This window comes from Oryzias latipes, chromosome 6 (assembly GCF_002234675.1).
Source record: "Oryzias latipes chromosome 6, ASM223467v1".
NCBI classification, from domain to species: Eukaryota; Metazoa; Chordata; class Actinopteri; order Beloniformes; family Adrianichthyidae; genus Oryzias; species Oryzias latipes.
In genome coordinates this window covers 3,612,950-3,628,083 of record NC_019864.2, presented here as the reverse complement: position 1 = coordinate 3,628,083, position 15,134 = coordinate 3,612,950, and the positions used below count along the sequence as shown (strand labels likewise).

At 41.7% G+C, this 15,134-nt stretch overlaps 1 protein-coding gene across 2 annotated transcripts in view; it reads right to left on the bottom strand.

Annotated features, from left to right (window-relative positions):
• The window catches only part of LOC101172882 (GRAM domain-containing protein 4), a 41,494-nt gene that overhangs the window by 21,280 nt on the left and 5,080 nt on the right, over nt 1–15,134 (bottom strand). The gene's annotated exons all lie outside the window — the stretch shown is intronic.

The following is a 15,134-nucleotide window of genomic DNA, read 5'->3' as shown; positions in this document are numbered from 1 at the left end:
AGAAAAAATATCACAGAAAAATGAGGATTATCAAGAACATGTTAAAAAGAGATTTTAGAGAAAGAATAGTTATTCTGACCAATAGAATGACTGAGTAACAGCTGTTTATTTCTCTATAGAAGTCTATGGTACTTCCTTTGCAACGCCAGGGGGGAGGGGTCACTGAGTCCAGTTCTTATATGGCCATAACCTTAAACTGTCTGATCCAGAAAAAGCCAGGAAGACCTGACTGCAGAGATCAACGTTCAGAACCACACAGGAAGTCCCCCATATACCTTGAAATTATTTTTCTAACTAGGGACCCTTTTTTGTTGTTGTTTTTTCTTTTAAGCTTTAATAAATGCTTTCTCTAAAGTTCTGAACTCTTTTGTGTTGGGTTAGAGTAAATTTTTTTAATTTCTGCTTCCGGCAGATAACACCAGGCGCCATCTTGTTTGCAGCCAGGTCCCTCTCAAAAAAGAACAAACCACCAAATCACACTGACGTCAAAGACAGCTTCCATTTGTAGTAATCACAAATAAAGGTCAGACCTCTAAACATCATTTGCATTAGATAACATTTATAACAGTCATTGCCGTTTTATTCTTCGTTGTCTTTACTTGACTCCTCATTGCACATTATTTAATAGTTTGGGTTGGCCATCACCATTAGGCAGATGGCAATTTCACTGGTTACAGTTTATTTTTAAATGTATTTTTTTGACCTGCTCCTTATTTAAAAGAGTATTTGGTACCTTATACTTTACAAAATAACCTATGCCACATTCATCAGGTTTTTTTCTGTGCCAAGAATTAACAAACAGTCTGGCAAACATTTATTTTGTTTTAAGGTATCAAATGATTGGAACAACCTTCCTCAATGATTATGTTCCATAAGATCCTTCCCAGTTTCCAGAAAAGCTCCTTTGGTTCATCTTGAGCACACGTGCCACTGTTCTTAGTTTTATTACTTTATATTGACATAATTTTAAGGTGTGTTATTTTTGTGTTTGTGTCCCATTCATTAAATGGAAGCCACTATATATTGCTTTGTAAGCTTTTCTTAGAATCTGTTATGGAGGAGGACGGGTGTACATTGTGAGATAGTGTGTTGTGCATGAATGTGTGTGTGTCATCTGTTTTTGTCAAATTAGTTCTTTGCAGATTTTTGCTCTGCCGTACTCGTCTGAATTTGTTTATGTAGTGGAAAGGACCCACTTGAAAACTAAAAGTTTTATCTCAAGAGGCTATATCCTCCCATTTCTGATTGAAAATATCTAAATAAGTTTAAAAAAACCGAGGGCCGTAACCAGTGGGGGTTTCGGGGAGGAGCTTGATGAAGCTGCAGATGAAAACCAGAGATGGGAAATAAATGTTGTAATCATCTATACAGGCAATGCAGATTTCTGCCTAGACATCTAAAGCACTTCGTGCAGCCCTCTGCTGACCAGCTGTTATATTTTCCAGCAAGACCTGCTCACACTGCGAGAGGAATAAAATGGTGGTTCCTGAGGAAGAGGAGAGACAATAGCTCCAATAACCCAGACGATCTGAAAACAGTTATTTAAGAAGTGTAGGCTTCCATTACAGCTGCACAGTGCCACAGACTGATGGCCACCATGCCACAGAGCATTGAAGCAATAATGCATACAAAACTAGCACCAACAAAGTTGGAGAGCATGAGAATGAACATGGTCTTCAGACATTTGTGATGAAAACATCCTTTTCGCATTGGTCTGACATGATAGTTTACTTTTTTCCGACACCATGGATTTAGTTTCAGGACTATAGGCCATTCATTCATTCATCTTCTGAACCTGATTTGTCCCTTTTGGGATCACGGGTCTGCTGGAGCCCCTCGAGGCAGAAAGGTCCCCCATTAGGGTTCTGTTTCAGGTTCCCCAGCTGGGACTCGAACCCGGGGCCTTCTTGCTGTGCCAACCGTCAAGTTTCATGTACAAAAGATACCTTGTTTTTCCTCAGATGCTACTTTACATGATAATTTTTTTTGCCCCTATAGACCATCATTATCATCAAAATTTTTTAAAGCTTTATTTTTAAGCTTTTTAAACCAACAAAAAAAGTGAACTTTTTTCTCGTCACAGCTTTTTTAGCTGTACCTGATAAAATGTTTTCTGTGTTTAAAACATGAGATAAAGAGATTACAGGGCAAAGGCAAGAGGCCTCAGTGCCATAAATGAGGGGAAGTTTACTTTATACGTCATTCTGTTTGAGGACATGTTTGAATTGAACTTCATGTCAGATAAGCCACGGGTGGTTTTAAAATGCTCAGACCAGTCTTTCATCTCCACCCTTTAACACAAGAAAAGATGGATGTGAAAAAGAAAGAATCCTGAATGTGAGCAGAGAACCTGTTTAATAATACTGTTTAACAATATCTGAGCCAAACTACACAGCAGCAGGTTCATCCAGACATATGGAGGCTTCTGCCTCCTTAAGAAAGAGGACGCCTAGACAACAATGAGGACTTGAAAATCTTCTCCATCGAGTAAATGACAGAGACAAGACTTCAGGAACCTGTCAGCCAGGTCCATCTGAATGTTAATGTGTGCCATGTGTAATAAGGATTTCTAGAATAATTTAAAGATATATTCTGATGATAATCAATAAGCACTTCGTCTTTGTTACCTGATGAATGGTAAAGTAAAATTAGCTTTAAAAAGACTATGATAAATATGTAAATAAATAGTTGTGGGATTATAAATGTGGTTTTTCAATCCCTTTCAAGCAATTAAGCCAAATCTATTTGACAATCATAACATTTAATTGAATCATTGTGTCATGAACTATATGTACAAGTAAAATATATGTTGTATTTATGATTAGCAACAATGATAATGTTTAGGCCTGTACAATAAATCGCAAATTTATCGTTGTCACGATATCAAGCTGTGTAAGATGTATATTTCGCAAAAGACGGTGAAAATTGCGATAAATGGTTACCTTAAATGTGCCAAAACAATCTTATGGCAGCTTGAAGTATTTAACAAATCCAATAAATCTATTTAAGCATTTGACCAATCAGATGGACCCGTTGACATTGTTGACCAATTGGATGGAAACCCTTTCATTTTAGATGCTCGCCTCCTACATAGGCTTTTTTAGAGTTTCATTTAAGTTACGTTGACTTTTATCTAAATTCAAGTGTTGCAGTGAAATTAAAATTATATTTTTGGTTGTTTTGCTATTTGTTCATGTATCCCAGTGCTTCTCAAATGCGATGCCAGCGGGGGCGCGCAGTAGTAGTGGTTTTAAGCATAGGTAATACGGGCAATTGCCCGGGAGAAAAAATTTAACGGGGGTGTAGGTACCATAACCATCCGGCCTGCAATAACCGTTCGGGGTCCTTTCGACTAAGGATAACGTCAAACTACGGTAGCCCCACTTGGACAAACTACATAGCGTGGAGATCTCCTTGGGCTCTAAATATTTGCAATGCACTTAATAATAATCATAATATAAAAAGCAGGTTTAGAAGATTGTCTCACTCTATGTCGGAGCTCTGTTTGTTTACAACGGAATAATATCTTCTTCTATGGTAATACCGTATTTTGTCCAGACCAATCACTATCTGATACGTCATCGGAACAACGGACAGCCAATCACATAATGTGACGTCAGCACTAGTCGAAGGACCCCGAACGGTTGTTGCAGGCCGAATGGTTATGGTACCTACAGGGGCATTAGTGACAGTGTTTGGAAAAAAATCTGCGCCACTCATGGTTTCCTATTATCTGTTATATGACAGAGTTGGTAACAGCCTGAAACTGAACTGCCGTCCCTGCAGCTGCTCCTTTCACACGCGGCTCGGGTGTGGTAGAAGGAAAGGGGAGGGGTAGGAGGTAGGGTTGTGCCGATGGACGATATCATCGTCCATCGTGATGGGTGACTGACATCCCGATGGAGAGACCACCATCGTGATGCCACGCCCCCGCCACGTTGCGCGTCGACACCATAAGCCGCGGTTACATGTACAAAATATCTTGATGGGATCAATGGTCGGATTAGAATCCAACCGTGTAGATGGGCCCAGAAAAATGTTTTCAGAATATAAAAACGTTCACTAAGGTCACACTTTCCGTCGGAATAAATCATTCGCACATGCGCAGTATTCGCACATGCGCAGTTTGAAAACCGGAAGGGGATACAACTTCCGCCGAGCGGCTTTTTTTCCAAACTTTATTGAATGTAACAATTCAATACAAAACGATAACAGCACCGAGCGGCTATATATATTGACATGTCAGCTCGGTAAAATACGAGATGATCTTCTAAACGTGCTTTTAATAATGTTACGGTTATTATCAAACACCTGTTCGCTCATCATTTGAATTTTAATCCGTGTGGTCAGTGCTTTTTCTGTACGGAGCCAGGATTAGCAGTATGCTAACACGGGCTAACAACATTAGCTTTGGGTGGCGCTGCACGTAAACGTGTAAGAATAACATCAGCCTTTATTTAGTCGGGACACGACTGGAAACACAAATCCACGTGATTGTTTGAATGTTTTCCAAGGACTGAGCGACATTTCTGCTTTGATGCTCAAACCGCTGTGTGTGCTGACGATCCGAGCTGTGCTCAGACACACACTTTAGACCCGGTTCTGAGTTCGGTTGCTTGTACCCCTAGAGCTGCGGGACGGATCGCAGTCTTAAATCTCCCACACATACCGCTCATGTACCCCCCCCCCCCCCCTTCCCATCAAACACAAAGCTTTAAGTCCGCGCTCCGCCGGTCCACTTCACTAATTAAGTGCGGGAGCGACTACACTTCTTTTCTATCTTGCTTGTTACTTTTTCTGTTAAAGTCACTTCTCTCAGTTTATACTGGATCATCGCGGATTAACCATTAGTTGGGAAATAAAATGAAAAAAGCAAAATAACGAATAGCAGTTATATAAGAACGAAAAATGTAAAAATACCCCCCCCCCCGACGATGTCATCGTCCATCCCGATGGTTGACAGCAAACATCGTCAACGGCCAAATTAGGGGACATCGCCCAACCCTAGTAGGAGGCTCAGACTACGAGGTGGATCGTGCACACGGAGCGCTGCCTAGATTGCGCAACACCAGGATCATCTCGTGCCTTTAGATGACTCAGCTCATGCTAATAATGCCATTCTTTATGAACTATTGTAGACATTTTGATGACGTGTCTTTATTTTCCATAAATGTACTCTTTGTCCACCTGTCGTTTAGTTGGTGTCAGTATTTGACATGAAGACAAGGGGGGATGGAGGAGTAGGAAAGGGGACATTTTCTTTTTCCTAGGAGGGGCTTTGCAAAAAATAATTGAGAAGCACTGATGTATCCCAAGTTATATCGTCATCGCAATATTGATCAATAATTTTTCCTTATATCATGCAGCCCAAATAATGTTATTTATTTTGTAACCAGTTTCTTGTTGTTGTTTACCTTTTGGCATTTCCTTTAAGGGGTCGCCACAGTGAATCAGCTTTCACTGATTCGCACAGGTGGTTTGGAAGGGATTTTTATGCCGGATGCCTTTCCTGACACAACCCTGCACTTTATCTGGGCTGGGGATCGGCACAGGGAGACCCAGACTTGGACCCCTTTGTGGTTATTAAATATTGATAAATTAAACAGGCTTGATATATCTATATTTTGTAGGGCTGCACGATATGAGGAAAACTTGCGATATGCGATATTAGTGATCAATACTGCGATAACGATAAATTTGCGGTAAATAAACAAATAGAAAAATAAACAAAAACATCATTCCCATTTCATTGCAACAGTTTAAAAATTATACTCCAAATGACCCTCATCGACATGGGGGACAAACGTCAGGGTGGCTAACCCTGGTCCTCAAGAGCCTCAACCCTGTCTGTTTTCCAATTCTCCCTAGACTGCTCGATAATGATAACCAAAATCAGGTGTGTTCAGTCAATCAGGATGTGAAATCACTTGAGTCAGCCAATCAACAGCAAGCTGGTTAAGGAGAGCTGGAAAACAGGCAGGGTTGAGGCTCTTCAGGACCAGGGTAAACATAATTGGCCTCCATCTGATTGGTCAACAATGGGAAGGCGTCCATCTGATCAGTCAAAGCATAAAGGGATTTTATTTGATTCGTTAAATGCTTCAAGCTGCTAGCCAGAAGTTGAGGCAGGTCCTGGGTGGTCAGGATGAGCTTCCAGATGACTGGGAAACTACAGCAGAGATTATCAGGGAAACAGGTAGGAAGGTGCTAGGTGTGTCATCTGGAAAGAGGAAAGACGGTAAAGAGACTTGGTGGTGGAATGAGGAAGTACAGGAATGCGTCCAGAGGAAGAGGTTGGCTAAAAGGAAGTGGGATGTAGAAAGGACTGAGGAAGGTAGACAGGAGTACAAGGAAGCGCAGCGTAGAGTGAAGAGAGAGGTGGCAAAGGCCAAACAGAAAGCTTACGATGAGCTTTATGACAGGTTAGACACAAAGGAAGGAGAGAAGGACTTGTACAGGCTAGCCAGACAGAGAGACAGAGATGGGAAGGACGTGCAACAGATAAGGGCGATTAAGGACAGAGATGGAAAGGTGCTAACAACCCAAGAGAGTGTACAGAAAAGATGGAAGGAGTATTTTGAGGAGCTGATGAACGAGGAAAATGACAGGGAAAGAAGGGAGGAAGATGTGGTTGTTGTGGAGCAGGAAGTAGCAGAGATTGGAAAGGATGAGGTTAGGAAGGCTCTGAAAAGGATGAAGAGCGGAAAGGCCGTTGGTCCTGATGACGTACCTGTGGAGGTATGGAAGTGCCTAGGAGAGACAGCAGTGGAATTTCTAACAAGGTTGTTCAATAGGATTTTAGAGAGTGAGAAGATGCCTGAGGAATGGAGGAGAAGCGTCCTGGTCCCGATCTTTAAGAACAAGGGTGACACGCAGAACTGCAGCAACTATAGAGGAATAAAGTTGATGAGCCACACAATGAAGCTGTGGGAAAGAGTAGTGGAAGCCAGGCTTAGGAAGAAGGTGGAGATTTGTGAGCAGCAGTATGGTTTCATGCCCCGTAAGAGCACCACTGATGCCATTTTTGCTTTGAGAATGTTGATGGAAAAGTACAGAGAAGGTCAGAAGGAGCTGCATTGTGTGTTCGTAGATTTAGAGAAGGCGTATGACAGGGTGCCGAGGGAGGAGCTGTGGTACTGTATGAGGTCGTCTGGAGTGGCAGAGAAGTATGTCAGAGTAGTTCAGGACATGTATGAGAGAAGTATGACGGTGGTGAGATGTGCTGTAGGTCAGACAGAGGAGTTCAAGGTGGAGGTGGGACTACACCAAGGATCAGCTTTGAGTCCTTTTTTGTTTGCTATGCTGATGGACAGGCTGACAGACGAGGTAAGACAGGAATCTCCCTGGACAATGATGTTTGCGGATGACATTGTAACTTGCAGTGAGAGTAGAGAGCAGGTGGAGGAACAGCTAGAGAGGTGGAGGTTTGCTCTGGAAAGAAGAGGTATGAAGGTCAGTCGTAGTAAGACAGAATACATGTGTCTGAACGAGAGGGATCAAGGTAGAAGCGTTAGGTTACAGGGGACTGAGGTGAAGAAGGTGCAGGAGTTTAAGTACTTGGGGTCAACAGTTCAGTGTGATGGGGATTGTGGAAAAGAGGTGAAGAGGCGAGTGCAGGCAGGTTGGAGCGGTTGGAGGAAAGTGTCAGGAGTGTTGTGTGACAGAAGAGTGCCAGCAAGACTCAAAGGAAAGGTGTACAAGACAGTGGTGAGACCAGCTCTGCTCTATGGGTTAGAGACGGTAGCAGTGAGACAGAGACAAGAGGCTGAGATGGAGGTAGCGGAGATGAAGATGTTGAGGTTCTCCTTAGGAGTGACCAGGTTAGACAGGATAAGGAACGAGTACATCAGAGGGACGGCTCATGTTGCCTGTGTTAGCGACAAAGTCAGAGAAGCCAGACTGAGATGGTTTGGACATGTTCAGAGGAGGGATAGTGGATATATTGGTAGAAGGATGTTGGAGATGGAGCTGCCTGGCCGGAGGGCAAGAGGACGGCCAAAGAGGAGATATATGGATGTCTTAACAGAGGACATGAAGTTGGCTAACGTTAGGGTAGAAGATGTTCATGATAGAGTGAGGTGGAAAAGGATGATTCGCTGTGGCGACCCCTGATGGGAAAAGCCGAAAGAGAAAGAGAAATGCTTCAAGCTGCTAGAAGATTGTTTTAACACATTTTGAGTTTGCGATTTATTGCGATATTCGCCGTCTTTTGCGATATGCATATTGCAGAGCTGGATATTGCGATAACGATAAATTTGCGGTATATTGTGCAGGCCTAATATTTAGTTTTTTTGGGGGGGGGTCTTTTATCCTTTGTTTTAATTGGTTGAAAAAAAACAAAATAACTAACCAATAACTTAATAAAGCACTGATAGTCTTGTCTGTATTGTTGATAGCTACAAACTCAACTTTTAGCTTAGCCACACAAATCCTGCCTTTTTTAAATAAGACAAATAGATTTGAAGATATTTTTTGACGTTTTCAGTCTAAACAAAAAAATCAAAACAAAACAAAATATATTTTTAGCTTTAAAAATAAAGGAAGAAAAATCCTTTTGTTGAATGTTTCACAGACCTGAGTCACCAGAACAGGTTAGTTTAGAGGGCAAAAAGTGAAATGAAAAAGTTAATACTGCAGATGTAAGATCAGCTGACAGAACAGCGGAAGGGCGCCCACTGAGATTTCAGAGAGAAAAGTTCAACCCTCTGGCTTCTCTGCTGTCTCCATGCAAGTGGAGAAGATTTCACAGCACACTGCAGAGAAATGAGGGTGTGGTGGTCTTTGCCAGGGATAGGCTGTTTAACAGGTCCAACTGCATAGAAACAGACTCGAGCATGTTTGAACAAATCAATGTCAAGAGGTGCAAAGCAGAGGAAGACAGAGAATCAGTTCATTAATAGTCCTATCCAAGGCATGTCAAAGTGGGGAGTGGGGTCATTTGGAACCCACAAGACTGCACGCTGAAGGCTTTTTTTCAATGATTTTTGATTTTGACTGATGTCCATGGCAGACGTGAAATCCTGTCCACCTTTGTCATGAAACGGATAACACGTCGGTGTAAGAGTGGGGTTTAACAAGGGCTCAAACACACTTTAGTGCCTCCTGAACTGATCAGATTAGTCTGCTGTTCTGATTCCACCTCCTTCTGTCTCCTTCAGTGTTTCTTCAGGAGATATTCTGTTACAAAACAGATTCCCACCTTGCACGCCCATGAGTCGAAGTGTCCTTGGGCAAGACACTGAACCCCACCTTGCCTCTGGTGGGAGGTTGGCACCAGTGTTCGGCAGCGGAGCCGCCATCAGTGTGTGAATGTGTGTGTGAATGTGTGTGTGCATGGGTGAATGGGACTGTGACTGTAAAGCGCTTTGGGCCTTCGTAAGAAGGTAGAAAGCGCTATATAAGTATACGCCATTTACCAAAACCTCTATACCACGACCTTCAAGCTAAACTATTATCTCACTAAGGCAATATATTACCACCAGATGGAGGCCTGTTCTCCCCTTCAAACTCCAGTAAAAAGCCATGTTTGCCTAGAGGGCATTCAAAATTCACGATTTATGGAAATCTTTAACAGTATGGAGGCTGTACAGAAAAAACAGGTTCCGTTTTTTTCAGTTTTCACATGTGGAGATGTTTTCTGCTGCTTAGAAAGAATAACCAGCAGCTGCTTGGATGTATACCAATGCTTTGATCACAGTACAGCTATTTTAACCAGCCAGCAGTGGATGCAGTTTATTTTTCCTGAACAGAAACATACATGAAGATTTTGATTGTTCATACTACTTTGAAGAGGAAAGCTTTGGGGGGTAAACAAAGCTGGGTTTCCTATAACGTTTTCTCCACATAAAGAAAAGTTTCAGCAAGTAAGCAGTCAGGTGAGAAATGGGAGAGTCTGTAACAAACTGTGTGGGAAGCAATCAGTGTGTGACCGAGGTTAGAGGTATGGTTTTGGAGATGTGGACATAATCATACTGTTGTATGTTTGAAGAAAAACAAAAACCTTTTTAGTAGATTAGGACAGACAGACGGTGGTGCAGTGGTTAGCGCTCTTGCCTCACAGCAAGAACGCCCCTAGTTCAAGTCCCGGCTGGGGGACCTGAACCAGATCATCAATGGGGGACCCTTCTGTGTGGAGTTTGCATGTTCTCCCCGTGCATGTGTGGGTTCTCTCTGGGGACTCCGGCTTCCTCCCACCGTCATAGGTTAATTGGTCACTCCAAATTGTCTATAGGTGTGAATGTGAGTATGCATGGGTGTGTGATACGTGTGATCCTGTGACAGACTTGCGACCTGTCCAGGGTGTTACCTGCCTTCGCCCATAAGTGGCCGGTTATAGGCTCCAGCAGCCCTGTGACCCCAAAAGGGACAAACGGAAGAAAATGAATGAATGAAGAAAAAAAAGGACAGACAGCCTGTCATTGTAATATTTATCTGTTACAAAACTATATCAGACAAAGTCAATAGACTTCCAACAATATAAAACTATATCTATTTTCTGGATGTTGTTCTACATGTGTCAGGTATCACACCTTTGGTTGAACAAGGTTCTAACTCAACTTGTATTGTGGCTAAATTCGAACATTTCAAACAGAAGGAGTTGGTGAAGGGCCGCGGACGGGAACTGAGAGGCACGCATTACAGCGTTAATGACCAGTTCCCGGCAGAAATCCTCCGTAGAAGGAAGATCCTGTTCCCGCTGAGGAGGAAGCATCTTGCTGCTGGTTCGAGAGCGATTGTGGCCGTTGACAAACTTTACGTGGACGGCCGGCTGTTCCGGGACCCGGAGATCACCCCCTGGCTGTGCTGAAGGCTTTCAGATCCGCGCTGAGAACATCTGCGCTGCCCAGAAGAAACCCGCTAAACTTACTTCAATGAATGGAAAACCGGATCATCAATAATCCACACCTCGATCTCAGGAAAACAGTCTTTTTTTTTTTTTTTTCGTCACCTCAGTCCCACTGATGTTTCTATTGTTGTTTTGTTGTTGTTTTCGTTTTCCCTTCTATCTCTTTTTTTCTTTCCTTTACTCTCCCCCCCCCTCTCCCCCCTCATTATATGTAAATCACCTGGAAGCAACTCATCCTCGGTAAGTATTTATTTATGCACGGAACGGGCGCGCGCACACACAAGCGCACACAGGGGCGTGCACATGCGATCCCGCACACACACGCCGACATACTGCAATCACCTCACACAGGCTCTCATAGGACGCACGCGACACGCAGCTCACATAGCCAGAAAACGTTCACGCGCACAGCGCTTCTCAATGCGGGCATGCGCACACGGACTGGTACACAAGCACTACTTAGCTTTACACCTTTTCAGTCAGAGCAGTTATGAACAGTCTTAACATCGTTAGCTGGAATGTGCGTGGACTTGGCTCTGAGCCAAAGAGACTGAAAGTGTTAAATCACCTGGATGGTCTAAAAGCAGATATAGCTCTACTGCAGGAGACCCATTTATCAAATTCTTTGGATCACCTTATGTGCTGCTTACAATTTCCAGTTATATACTCTGCCAGTTACAACTCCAAACAACGAGGAGTTGCTGTTTTAATTAATAAAAATCTTAATTTTACTCATAAGGATACAGTTACTGACCCAGAAGGCAGATTTGTAATCATTAATATATCCATTCAGAATAAGGACTTTTGTATAGCGAGTGTCTATGGTCCTAATGTTGACGACTCTTCCTTCTTTCACAGATTCTTCACCTCACTCTCAGTTCACTCTGACTCCACAATCATTATAGGAGGAGACTTCAACCTTGTTTTGGACCCTGAACTTGACAGACTCAGCACAGCAGCAAATCAGCGTACATGGCGATCTGCAAGTATTCTAAAGCAGTACATGAATGATCTGGGTCTCTGCGACGCGTGGCGCTCATGTCACCCAAACACTAAAGGGTTCACCTTTTTTTCTCCAGTTCACTATTCACACTCCCGTTTAGACTATTTATTAATCAGTAACTCTCTTTTAAAAAATATTCAAAGCTCCAATATCCATCCAATTATTATCAGTGATCATGCACCAGTCTCTGTAAACATTTCTAGGGAAAAATCCACACCCTCTGGTACAACCTGGAGGTTTAATACGTCTCTGTTAAAGGACCAGGAATTTCTTGAATTCTTTAAAAAAGAGTGGGCAACCTTCTTAGACTTCAACAATACTCCAGACATCCCACCGTGCGTTCTTTGGGAAACAGCAAAGGCAGTCATGAGAGGGAAAATCATTTCTTATTCAACGCACAAAAAACGCAAAGAGAAAGCAGATTTATTAGAATTAGAAAATAAAATCAAAACCCTGGAGACTGCTTATGCTGCTTCTGCACAGGAACACATTCTGAGAGATCTGAAAAATTTAAAGCTGCAGTTAAATGACATCATTAATAAACAAACACAATTTCAAATACAAAGGCTACGACTTGAAAGATTTGAAAACTCTAATAAATCTGGCAAATTTCTGGCTAATCAGCTTAAAATTAACAGAGAAAAATCATCAATCACCTCTATTATGGACCAAACAGGAAATGTCACCCATGACCCGGTCAAAATTAATAACGCATTTGAAAACTTTTATAAAAACCTGTACACACCGCAGATCAATCCGTCAGAGCAAAGTATTGACTCATTTCTTAATAATGTAAACCTACCCAGGCTAAATGAGGATCAAATCACAAACTTAGATTCTCCGCTCTCGCCGTCTGAACTTAATGAAGCTCTGTTACTTATGCCCAATGGTAAAGCACCAGGGCCTGACGGCTTTCCTGCTGAGTTTTATAAAGAATTCTGGGAACAACTGGCACCAACATTTTATAAAACTGTCACATCTATTAATGAGAGCCAATCAATGCCACCTAACATGAACTCAGCCAACATAATTCTTCTTCTAAAACCAGACAAAGATCCCACTAGTCCTTCAAGCTATCGCCCTATTTCTCTAATCAATGCAGATGTAAAAATTATCTGCAAAGCACTAGCACAGAGAATAGAAAAAAATCACTCCTCACATAATTCACTTCGACCAGACTGGATTCATCAAAGGCAGACACTCTGATGATAATGTCCGTAGACTAGTTAATATAATAGACTTTGCCACCATTAAAAACCAGGAAATGACGGTACTATCGCTGGATGCTGAAAAAGCCTTTGACAGAGTTAATTGGAAGTTCCTTATTGCTGCCCTCCAGAAGTTTGGTTTTGGAGAAGCATTCATCAATTGGATCAAAATATTATATCACAACCCCAATGCATCAGTTAGAACTAATAAACAGACTTCAAACAGGTTTTTTCTTGGAAGAGGAACCAGACAGGGCTGCCCACTCTCTCCTTCTCTTTTTGCTATATTCATTGAGCCTTTAGCTGCAGCAATAAGACAGAATGAGAGCATTATAGGAATAAAAACCAAACACAGCCATCATAAAATTAGTCTTTATGCGGATGACATATTACTGTTTTTAAGGAATTTACATTCTGTAAATGAAACAGCAATGATCATAAATGAATTCTCCTCCATATCAGACTATTCCATTAATTGGAATAAGTCTGTTTTATTACCACTCAACAGGAATATGGAACAAAGACTCACAATTCCAGTTAAAACAGGAAATATCAAATATCTGGGTATCTACTTTTCCCCCAAACTATCAGAACTGGTGCAGCTAAACCACACCCCATTACTGAAAAGCATACAGGACGATCTAACACGCTGGACCAACCTGCCTTTGTCCCTTATGGGCAAGGTAGCCACGGTTAAAATGAAAATCTTACCCAAGGTTAATTATCTCTTCTCAATGATTTCCACACAACCGCCATTAAAATGGTTCAAAACATTAGACTCATCCATATCAAGCTTTCTATGGAACAACAAACCTGCAAGAATTAGTCTAAAAACTTTAAAATCTGCAAAAAACTGTGGAGGATTAGAATTACCTAACTTCCACAAATACTTTCTTGCAAATAGATTACAATACATCTTAAAATGGTTAAAAAATAATCCAGAAACCAACTCATGGTTAGACCAGGAACAGGCGTTATGTGGAAAGATCAACCTGTCACAGCTACCATTTATTAGCCAAACAGTTAAAAAACAGGATTGTTTCAAAAGCATTAATATAAATGCCACCTTAACAGCCTGGTGGGAATTTCTCAAAATATCAAAATCATCAATTCAACCGTGCAAAATGACACCCATCTGGAACAACCCGGACATCCTTATTAACAAAAAAATGATTCACTTCCCAGCTTGGCAAGCAGGGGGCATAAAACAACTAGAGCACGTAATTATTGATAGAAGATTCATAACCCCCCAGGAACTTCAAGACAAACATGGAATAAATAACTTCTTGGAATATCAGCAACTTAAATCAAGTATTACTAAAAAGTATAAAATTAAAGACGACGATTTAAAGCTACCAGATGTAGTTACCACTCTGATTAATTTTTCAATGAATAGAACTCTCTCCAAAATATACAAACTTTTATGTAATTTAGATAACAATATTGCCCTTCCAACAAAAAAATGGGATGCAGATTTGAGCATCAGCACAGATGAAAGCTTCTGGTCAGAACTTTGTCTAAACACCTTTAAACTGACAAAAAGTCCAAATCTGCAGCTAATCCATCTCAAAACTCTTCACAGAATTTACTACACTGGACAGAGGATGTTCAAGATGGGTCTCAGTAACTCAGACATTTGCGAGCACTGTGATAATAATCTACCCGACAGCTACATGCACGCACTGTGGTTCTGCACTCCTGTCCAGGCTCTCTGGCAGCAGGTATGTGCCGATTTATCAGTCTGGCTTAAGGTTTCAATCACTGCCTCACCGTCACTTTGTGTGCTTGGTGACATGAGTGCCATCGATATAGAAGAAGGATTAGCATCTATCATTTTCATAACTCTTTGTATTGCCAAAAAAACTATTTTAATAAATTGGAAAAACAAGAAAAATATAAACATAAGTCAACACAGAAATCTGCTGTTTGATCATATCAGCTTGGAAAAAATGTCAGCCCAAAGCTCAAGTAACTTTGAAAGAATTCAGTCTCTCTGGTCTCCTGTGGTTGACTCCATGACTTAGGGGGTGGGGGGCTTGGTCGTCGCTGCTCCTTGCCCTTCTGCCGTGGTCTGGGG